An 11141-nucleotide genomic window follows, 5' to 3' on the forward strand; every position below is an offset into this window, starting at 1 on the left:
ATTTTTGACCACAGAAGGCATTCCTTTTCCACAGCGCCCTGGTCACCTGATCTGAGTCCTTGTGATTTTTTTCTTTTCTCGAAACTGAAAAATGTCTTAAGAAACACGTCATTTTGGGACCCTGGAGAACATTCAAAAGAATGTGACGGACGTGTTGAAGGGCCTACCAGTTGAAGCCTTATAGCGCTGATCGCAAGACAGGAAACAACGAGTTCGTAGCTGCTTAGCTCTCAAAGGGGAGGGAATTACTCTGAAGGGGACAATACTGTTCCTGAATGAAAATGAAAGCTTTGGTAGATAAAACGTCGGTCTCATTACATTCCTCACGCATCTCGTAAGTGATATTCTGAGACGAAGAGGTTGGAGCAGAAGACAAAATCGTGGCGGGATGCATCGAACCACTCGTAAGACTACGTTCCCTCCACCATTTCCGCCCTCCAATCGAACGGTTGTTGTTCTGATGTAAGGTAAGAAAAGATGGGTGCGATAAATTTAGTCTTTTGTGAGGCAGTAAGCATGATCGTAAATCTGGCTCGAAACAGCGTTATCAGCCCAGTCGAGCGGTGCGGGATCGAATGCTGGCCGGCTAAAGAGCTGTGTAAGCCGCCTGGAGCCGCGAACAGAGGAGGAGCGGCGCGGAGGGTCGGCAAGTGCCGGCCGGGAATCGAAAGGCGACCCCAGCGGCGGAGCGCCGCTCATTGTTGTCGGGCACACAGAGTCGGCAGCGGCCTCATTGTGGCCGCATTGTGGGCCTTCCCTCTGGGCACACGTTAGCTCTGATTACGCCGCGAGCCGCTGCCGCCAAGCCAGCCACAGCTCGTCACGGCGCGATGCTCATTTGTGAAGGGGGCGGGGGAGGGGGGGGGGAGAGGGAGCAAGCCGCAGGCGGAAGCTCTGTTTGCTGCCGGCTGCCGTTGTCTGCCCGCACCGACACCCACGTCTGTGTGTGTGTGTGTGTGTAAGGGGCCCACCACTACGTCTGGCACAATGGCGTTTGCCGCAAGTCGTCCCGCACGTTCTAATGGACACACGTTCCAAACTTCTGTGAAGCCTCATTTCTTTGAGAAGTGTGGAGAACTGAGTATGAGTGACTTTTTAACACCTATAAGGGCTAGCTGAGGAATAAATGACTAACAGATCACTTGTATTGAAATTTTAATTACATTTTTAGGGTTCCGTACTTCAATCGGTAAAAACGGAACCCCTACCAGATCACTTTGTTGTCCGAGTGTCTGTCTGTCAGACTGTCCGGAACCCTTTTTCTCAGGAACTCAAAGACGTATCAAGTTGAAATTTGTCATATGTTAAGGTGTACGGTCCCTGGTCGATGTAAACAAGTGGAGCATCTAAATCAATGGAATCTGCGCTGAACCGCCGATCCTGTCGCAGCAACTCAGCAACAATGTCTGCAGCAGGGAAAGAAAGGCAATGTGCAAACCGACAGGCTTCACAACAGCCTAACCTTGTATGCAATATCGACGGTCCGCCGAAGATCAAATTATAAGTTCTTTTCCCAGTTACTTGAAAAATCCATAAATCAAAACATTGAGCTGTAGCAGATTCAACCTAGAAGATAAGGATAGACGCAGCAAAATTCACCAGTCCCTGTTGTAAACAAGTTTTATTGTAAAAAAAGTTTTTGACACTTCAACAAAGTCACAGAGTTTCTATATGTTCGTTGTGCGGTCTGACACTCCTTGATATCTTTGCCAGAATAAATTGAAATTCTCTTAATTTTTCCTTCAATAATTAATTAATGTCACTAAAGAATCAATCCTATTCTCATTCAACGAAATATTCCACTTTAAAACCAATCCTCCAGACCACAATTGCCGATAAAGTTTCAAAACAGAATCCTAACACACTTCACAGTATCGATTATTTTCAAAATATCAATACGTGTCGACCTCTCACCAATAAAACTTCAAACCAGTCAACCATTGAAGATCGTCCACACTCTCGACAAAACCCTGCCAGAATCTCTTCAAGAAGTCTGAATTTTAATAAAACTTGCAAATCTCACACATAAGTAATATTTACGATGCATGTCATAACAACAGAGTCAACTGACTGTTTTAACTTCCAACTCGAAGTTTATTTAACCGTTGATAACCAATTGACATCCATTTACAAACTTTATCCTTCCACCTTCAACATTGAACTCCTTTTCATTTTATAAAAAAACATAAAACATATTTTAATAATGGTCAGCATGATGCTTCAACGGTTCTTCCAGTCGCCGGCCGTCGACTACGATGCAATAGTGGTTAGCTCTCGTCGTCCGCCGCGTCTGGAGTCCCCACCGGATCATCTTGCTGCCACGCTCGACATGAACGAAAAGAAACAAAATCCTTTAAAATAAGAAGTCTCCGCTTAACATACTACAAATAAATAAATATATATATATTAACATTTCTTACCTGGTGTCGCTCAAGCGGTAAAGAAACGCCAAGTTTCCTGATGGACTTTTGGAACACCACAAATCAACCGACACGGCCATTTATATCACATATTTTGATAGTCACATATTCACTTCTGAAAACCTACAGCGTACTTTGCGGTCACCATGAAATTTGCCAAGAAGCAAGATTTAACACAACAACCAAAGGACAAGATCCGAAAATAGTTAATTTCTTAATTATATCACTAAAAAACAATTTTTTTCACATTAGTTATCAAACTCTTAGTGCGCTCGTCCATGTGTTAAGAACCCTTTTACACAGCCACAGGTTTTAAATAAAACTGAAATTTCTGTCATGTACTAAAGTCTGCCGTCCCTTGGCGGCATAATAAACATTAACTTGTAACTCAATGCAGTCAAAAAATGTGGCCGTTTACGTCTCATATTGTGATACTCGGAAACTCACTTATCAAAATTTATAGGGTACTTTCTAGAATCACGAAATTTGGCAAGAAACAAGATTTCGGTGTAAAAATGAAGGAAAAAAATTCGAAAATTGTGAATTTGTGATGGTGTCACACGAAAATAATTTTTGTCATTTGTCATCTGACTGGCTGTCTGTCCCTCCGTCTGTTAAGACCCCTTTTTCTCCGGCATTGATAGACATATCAAGCTAAAATGCAGTCAAAATATACGGCATTTATGTCACATATTTTGATACTCGCAAACTCACATGTTAATACCTATAAGGTACTTCGCGTTGACGTTGAATCTTGAAATTTGGCAAGAACAAAGATTTCACAGTGCAGGTGCTGCAACAAAAAAATTAAATAAATCTTTATATTTAATTAGACCACACGAAAAAAATATATTTTTTTCTTTAGTTCAACGGCTTCAGACTTAAAATCAAAATACTCTCCAACGTCATGCAATCCTTGGGATTGGTTTGCTGCCAGTATTAAGGTCGATAACTGGCAAAAATCGTCGACATCCTCGATTCCCGAAACGTCTATAAACTTAACTGTCTATATACATAACTGTCTATATGTAAAACTGTTTGTACGGAACCCACCGTGCGCGAGTCCTACTCGCAACTGGCCAGTTTCTTTTACCAAGAATACTTGTTAAGGATGAACTTTTTCCCTTATCACAAAAATTTATTTCTAAGGAACTACGCAAGATACAGCTATGCGGTTTGTTGTAAACGGTAGCGCAACTCTTTAAATGTTTATGGATAAGCTTCTACATGTGCCTTCACAGCATCTGAGATTTTTAGCGTGATTTGTGGGTACTGCCGTCACAATCACAGGAGAAAGCGCAAAGTGTTTTGTACTTTCATGGAACACGGTAGCCTATTTATTTAAGTTCAGCGGCAGCTTCAAAGCGCCTATGGCAGAGATCCGTCTGATGTGAGGAGCATTAATGGTTGGTACGAAAAATTTAAAGAGACTGGCAATGTTGCTAACAAGGCAAGAAACGGTAGATATGAAGTGAGTGACGACATTTGATGTCGTGCGTACAGCATTTCAATGCAGTCTGTGCAAACTGACACTTTTCCGTACCTCAGAACACTGTGGTAAAGCATTCACAAAAGTGGCTGCATTCCTTCCATACAAACTGCAACACTTGCAGGATTTGCATTCAGATGATAGACTCAGGAGTGCTGTGTTTCCTGGAAGGAATTAATGCAGGCAATAACTACCGTAATAAACTTTGTTTTTCCGATGAAAGGGCTTTTCACATCCCCGGGAAAGTAAACAAGCATAATGTCAGGATATGTAGGTTGGAGACTCACATATCGTTTGCAGGAGATAACGGTCAGTCCGAAAAGGAATGTGTGGTGTGACGTAGACCACAGCACAATTATTGGACCATTGTTTCTCACTGAGCGTACCTATACGGCATCAGGCAACCTGGACGTGTTGTAACTTTACGGTCCACCTCATTTACAGCAATTTCAACCATGGATAGTGATTCAGCTAGATGTTGCACTTTTTTTTATTTTATTGCCAAATTATAGATCTGTTACCTGATGTTTTAAAACAGGTCGTACATCTTACAATTTTCGTTTCTCATCTTTTTACAGAATTCTTTTCTATTGTTTTATCTACAACATTTACAAAGAATAATACTTTTCAAATGAGGTTGAAATATAAATAATTTTTTTAAGAAGAATATAAAAAGATGATAGGACAGAGGAGAGACTTGTTAGTACCATCACCGAATGTGACTGACGGTAAATACCTCGGAATAGTTTCTTCTAGTCGTTGACCGTCAGTCGTATACACACAGAAACACACGCGCACGCACGCACGCACACACAGACACACACACACACACACACACACACACACACACACACACACACACGCATGCAAATGGTTATTAGTAGAGAAATAATATTGCTTATCTTATTTATTAATAATCCTATGTATTAAGTACCTTAGGTGCCCATCCGTGTACAGCATTTGGTGATTTCTTGGCTAGATCGCCAGCACCTTATGCTTATTTACTTTCACATCTCGGCTTCCTCCTCCTGTTCCCCCTCATCGTTACTGTTTTCGCTGTCACTGTGTGTATCGCTGTCCACCCTCTGGATATTGTTGGCCCGTTGCACACAGGCATGACTGTTATGTCGTCTCCGCATGTACTCTTCATGTGTTGTGTTTGAGAAACTGCTTGTCAGTACGTTTAAATGCGCCCATTGCTTTTCGTCTCTTATTGCTGTGTATATATCTCTGTAACTATGTAGTCTCAGTGTAGTGTATATCTATTGTTCGCGTAGTTGCCCGCAGGAAAAGACGGTGTGTTCTGGGGAACCTTCTTCCTCGCATGTGCATATAGGTGTCTGCCTCAGACACACGCGGTTTAAGAGCGTGGGATAAAGTCCGTGTCCGGTTAAGAAATGCACCATACCGGGGCTGGCATCGATATGTCTCATTCTCAACCGCTCCCTTATGTCAGGGAGGAAGTCGTGCAGTCTACGTCCCTTATCACTTACATCCCCCTCACCTTTCCATCTATCCAAACGCCAACTTTTAAGGTGACGTATCGTCTCTTTCGGCACACCAGTTATTGTGCGTACCTTATGTAGTCTCCACACCTTTAACCAGTACCTTGCAGCTCTGTATTTGATCGTGGTATCCATGGGGCCCAGGAACCAGGTTTTAAATTGTAAGACATTTCCAGGGGCAGATGTGGACTCTGACCACAATTTATTGGTTATGAACTGTAGATTGAAACTGAAGAAACTGCAAAACGGTGGGAATTTGAGGAGATGGGACCTGGATAAACTGAAAGAACCAGAGCTTGTACAGAGTTTTAGGAAGAGCATTAGGGAACGATTGACAAGAATGGGGGAAAGAAATACAGTAGAAGAAGAATAGGTACCTTTGAGAGATGAAATAGCGAAGGCAGCAGAGGATCACGTAGGTAAAAAGACAAGGGCTAATAGAAATCCTTGGGTAACAGGAGATATATTGAATTTAATTGATGAAAGGAGAAAATATAAAAATGCAGTAAATGAAGCAGGAAAAAAGGAATACAAACGTCTCAAAAATGAGATCGACAGGAAGTGCAAAATGGCTACGCAGAGATGGCTAGAGGACAAATGTAAGGATGTAGAGTCACATATCACTAGGGATAAGATAGATACCACCTAAAGGAAAATTAAAGACACCTTTGGAAAAAAGAGAGCCACTTGCATGAATACCCAAAGCTCAGATGGAAACCCAGTCCTAAGCAAAGAAGGGAAAGGAGAAAGGTGGAGGGAGTATACAGACGTTCTATACAAGGGCGATGTTCTTGAGGACAACATTATGGAAATGGAAGAGAAAAAAAAAGTTCAAATGTGTGTGAAATCTTATGGGACTTAACCGTTAATGTCATCAGTCCCTAAGCTTACACACTACTTAAACCTAAAGTAACCTAAGGACAAACACACACACCCATGCCCGAGGGAGGACTCGAACCTCCCCCAGGACTAGCCGCACAGTCCACGACTGCAGCGCAATAGACCGCTCGGCTAATCCCGCGCGGCGAAATGGGAGAGAATGTAGATGAAGATGAAATAGGAGATACGATACTGCGTGAAGAGTTTGACAGAACACTGAAAGACCTAAGTCGAAACAAGACCCCGGGAGTAGACAACATTTCACTAGAACAACTGAAAGCCTTGGGAGAGCCACGCCTAACAAAACTCTACCATCTAGTGAGCAAGATGTATGTTGTTGTAGTGGTCTTCAGTCTTGAGACTGGTTTGATGCAGCTCTCCATGATACTCTATCCTGAGAAAGCTTCTTCATCTCCCAGTACCTACTGCAACCTACATCCTTCTGAATCTGCTTAGTGTATTCATCTCTTGGTCTCCCTCTACGATTTTTACCCTCCACGCTGCCCTCCAATACTAAATTGGTGATCCCGTGATACCTCAGAACATGCCCTACCAACCGGTCACTTCTTTTTGTCAAGTTGTGCCACAAACTCCTCTTCTCCCCTATTCTGTTCAATACCTCCTCATTAGTTATGTGACCTATCCATCTAATCTTCAGCATTCTTCTGTAGCACCACATTTCGAAAGCTGCTATTCTCTTCTTCTCCAAACTATTTATCGTCCATGTTTCACTTCCCTACATGGCTACACTCCATACAAATACTTTCAGAAACGACTTCCTGACACTTGAATCTATACTCGATGTTAACAAATTTCTCTTCTTCAGAAACGCTTTCCTTGCCATTGCCAGTCTACATTTTATATCCTCTCCACTTCGACCATCATCAGTTATTTTGCTCCCCAAATAGCAAAACCCCTTTACTACTCTAAGGGTCTCATTTCCTAATCTAATTCCCTCAGCATCACCCGACTTAATTCGACTACATTCCATGATCCTCGTTTTGCTTTTGTTGATGTTCATCTTATAACCTCCTTTCAAGGCACTGTCCATTCCGTTCAACTGCTCTTCCAAGTCCTTTGCTGTCTCTGACAGAATTACAATGTCATCGGAGAACCTCAAAGTTTTTATTTCTTCTCCATGGATTTTAATACCTACTCCGAATTTTTCTTTCGCTTCCTTTACTGCTTGTTCAATATACAGATTGAATAACATCGGGGAGAGGCTACAACCCTGTCTCACTCCCTTCCCAACCACTGCTTCCCTTTCATGTGCCTCGACTCTTATAACTGCCATCTGGTTTCTGTAAAAATTGTAAGTAGCCTTTGGCTCCCTGTATTTTACCCCTGCCACCTTTAGAATTTGAAAGAGAGTATTCCAGTCAACATTGTCAAAAGCTTTCTCTAAGTCTACAAATGCTAGAAACGTAGGTTTGCCTTTCCTTAATCTTTCTTCTAAGATAAGTCGTAAGGTTAGTATTGCCTCACGTGTTCCAACATTTCTATAGAATCCAAACTGATCTTCCCCGAGGTCGACTTCTACCAGTTTCTTCCATCCGTCTGTAAAGAATTCGCGTTAGTATTTTGCAGCTGTGACTTATTAAACTGATAGTTCGGTAATTTTCACATCTGTCAACACCTGCTTTCTTTGGGATTGGAATTATTATAGTCTTCTTGGAGTCTGAGGGTAATTTGCATGTCTCATACATCTTAACTCACTAGATGGTAGAGTTTTGTCAGGACTGGCTCCCCCAAGGCCGCCAGTAGTTCTAATGGAATATTGTGTACTCCCGAGGCATTGTTTCGACTCAGGTCTTTCAGGGCTCTGTCAAACTCTTCACGCAGTATCCTATGTCCCATTTCATCTTCATCTACATCCTCTTCCATTTCCATAATATTGTCCTCAAGTACATCGCCCTTGTATAGACCCTTTATATACTCCTTCCACCTTTCTGCTTTCCCTTCTTTACTTAAAACTGGGTTTCCATCTGAGCTCTTGATATTCATGCAAGTAGTTCTCTTTTCTCCAAAGGTCTCTTTAATTTTCCTGTAGGCAGTATCTATCTTACCCCTAGCGAGATAAGCCTCTACATCCTTACATTTGTCCTCTAGCCACCGCTGCTTAGTCATTTTGCACTTCCTGTCGATCTCATTTTTCAGACGTTTGAATTCCTTTTTGCCTGCGTCATTTACTGCATTTTTATATTTTCTCCTTTCATCAATTACATTCAATATTTCTTCTGTTACCAAAGGATTTTACTAGCCCTCGTCTTTTTACCTACTTGATCCTCTGCTGCTTTCACTACTTCTCATCTACAAGATAGCGAATAACTTATTTCTTGGGAATACCAGATCATGTCCGAACGACCATTGTGCGGAGGGATATCTGCCGGTTTCCCCTAATAGAGTATCGTTAGGCACCCAGCAGAAAGTGCCTCCTCTGCCGTTCAGCCTATGTCCTTACATCTACTAACCCCGGAAAGCAGGCCCTCCCCCGCTGTCCCCATAGAAGCAAACAAGGGTTCCATCCTTACCATTCAGCAGATCAGTTGGCATCAGGAGACGGTGGAAGAGATAATGTGTTACGTCACTTCGCCAGGACCGAAGTTATGAAAGGCAGAATCTGATTTGATACTCTTCCATTGTCATCAATCTTTTGCGGTTCAGATCGCCTAGGACGCATCACGTATATTTGGAGGACACGATTTCGTTACTGAATGTTCGGTCAGAGAAGCTTTCCACTCCATGCTTGGCCCTCGACATCCCAATCCCTATGGAATCTTCGTAAGTCAACATTGCCATCAGTCACCATTTTCCCTTTCCCTCGAAATTCTGTCTGCAGAATCTTTAGGCAACGATAATTCGCCTCCGCTTGCTCCTACTCTTTCGCTTTCACTCGGATTTGCTTCAGCTGCTCAGCACAAATCATCAAATAGGTAAATGTCATTACTTGACTGTCGAAGTGAGGTTTCCCCCATGTCGCTTTCCCAGTATTTACGTATACTGTCAGCTTTTATTATATCGGTACGGGTCCCTTGTTGGTTCGGATACGAAATCTAGATTGCCCTTGTGTTAACTTCTGCACTGGCTGGCATAAATAATCCGCCAATCCCCTTTTTCTAGCATTTGAATCAATTCAGACAAAGCGCCAACACACATCAATTGTTCACAACAGACACACAGCAAATAGCTTTTAGGATCTGCTTCACTGCTGTTACACAGATGACCTAACGGCTTCTTGCACAGTTCCAGTATCGTGGTGGAGCGTTCATATTCTTCCTGAAGCGTGGTGAATCGTCATTATGGAATTCTGCGGCAAATTGATCTTCTTCTTCTTCTTCCGTATCCGGATGCACCAATTATACTTCCCATCCCAGTAATTAGCAACATAGGTTGCTTTGTCATTGCCTTTCAAAATATCGTCTTTAGTGCATGCTGTAGACATATCTGGGCAAATCAATAGGTGGTCCAAGTCCTGTATTGCTCCGCATTCACACCTATCGCTATCACTGTAGCCCCATTTAAATAGGTTTGATTTGCACCCAGTTACTCCAGTGCGCAGCCGGTTTAATGACCTCCAAGTTGTAAAAGGTAGTTGAAATCCTGCAGATCCCTCCTCAAGTAGTTCCATTGTGGAGTGTGGCACCATTTCTTCCCAAAGAGATAGCCGCCTTGCGACGGGCTTGGTGGCGAGCTCTTCAGTAGTTTCAATGAAACTCCTGCGGGATTTCAGCCGGACACGTTGTTTCCGGTGCATATGCATCGGGTGTCCAGGATCATTCTTTTGTTTTGATCTTTCGATCTCGGCGGCTACTTGTCTGCGGATAGTGGGTGGTGCTATGCCTATGATGGGATAAATTTTGTCTTTGGGAGTTGGTTTGAGGCATCCTGCGGCAATACGTACAGTTTCGTTTACGGTGACGTCAACTTGCTTAGTGTGAGCAGAGTTCCTACAAACTGGCGCCGCGTGTTCCGCTGCTGAGATACTCAGCACCAGACCCGTGGTGCGGAAAACGTGTGGTTGAGCTCCCCACGATGAACCTGTTAGCTTCCGCAGTATGTTGTTCGTGGCACAGACCTTTTGTTTAGTGTTGTGGCAGTGCTGCTTAAAAGTAAGCGCTCTGTCCAATGTTACTCCCAGGTATTTTGGGCTGTTTGTATGCTTCAGCTCTTCTCCTTGCCACATGACTCGGAGTTTCCGTTTGGCTTGTTTGTTCCTAAGATGGAAGGCGGATACTTGAGATTTACTAGGGTTTGGTTTGAGATTATTGCCTTTGTAATAGGTAGCAAGTTCTGTTAAGTCTCCTGTGAGATTCTCCTCCACTTGTTCAAAGGTTTTATCCTGTGTGGCCACTGCTGCATCATCGGCATAAATGAACATTCGTGTCTGGTGGCTGATGGGAACGTCATTCGTATAGATGTTAAATAATATTGGAACCAAGACACTACACTGTGCAAGTCCTTTCTTCTGTGTCCTCCATCGGCTGTTTTTAGATTGTAAGGTTACATAGTAGCGTCTGTTCTGTAGCATGCATTGCACGAACATAGAAAGGGTATAGTCCTTAGTGACATTATACACTTTCTGGGTAAGCAACTTATGGTTAACTGTGTCATATGCGGCACCGCGATCCAGGAATGCGACCCCAGTTACTTCTCCTCTCTGATAGCCGTCTTCGCTGTACTGTGTGAGATTAAGGATTTGGCCACAGCATGATTTTCCTGGTCGAAATCCAGCTTGTTCGTTAATGAGGGCTTTGTCCACATAATCAGCTATGCGTTTGAGGATCATTCGCTTCAGCACTTTAAATACATGACAAAGCAGTGAGACAGGCCGGAAATTTTTAGCTTCAG

This window comes from Schistocerca nitens, chromosome 7 (genome assembly GCF_023898315.1).
Source record: "Schistocerca nitens isolate TAMUIC-IGC-003100 chromosome 7, iqSchNite1.1, whole genome shotgun sequence".
NCBI lineage: Eukaryota > Metazoa > Arthropoda > Insecta > Orthoptera > Acrididae > Schistocerca > Schistocerca nitens.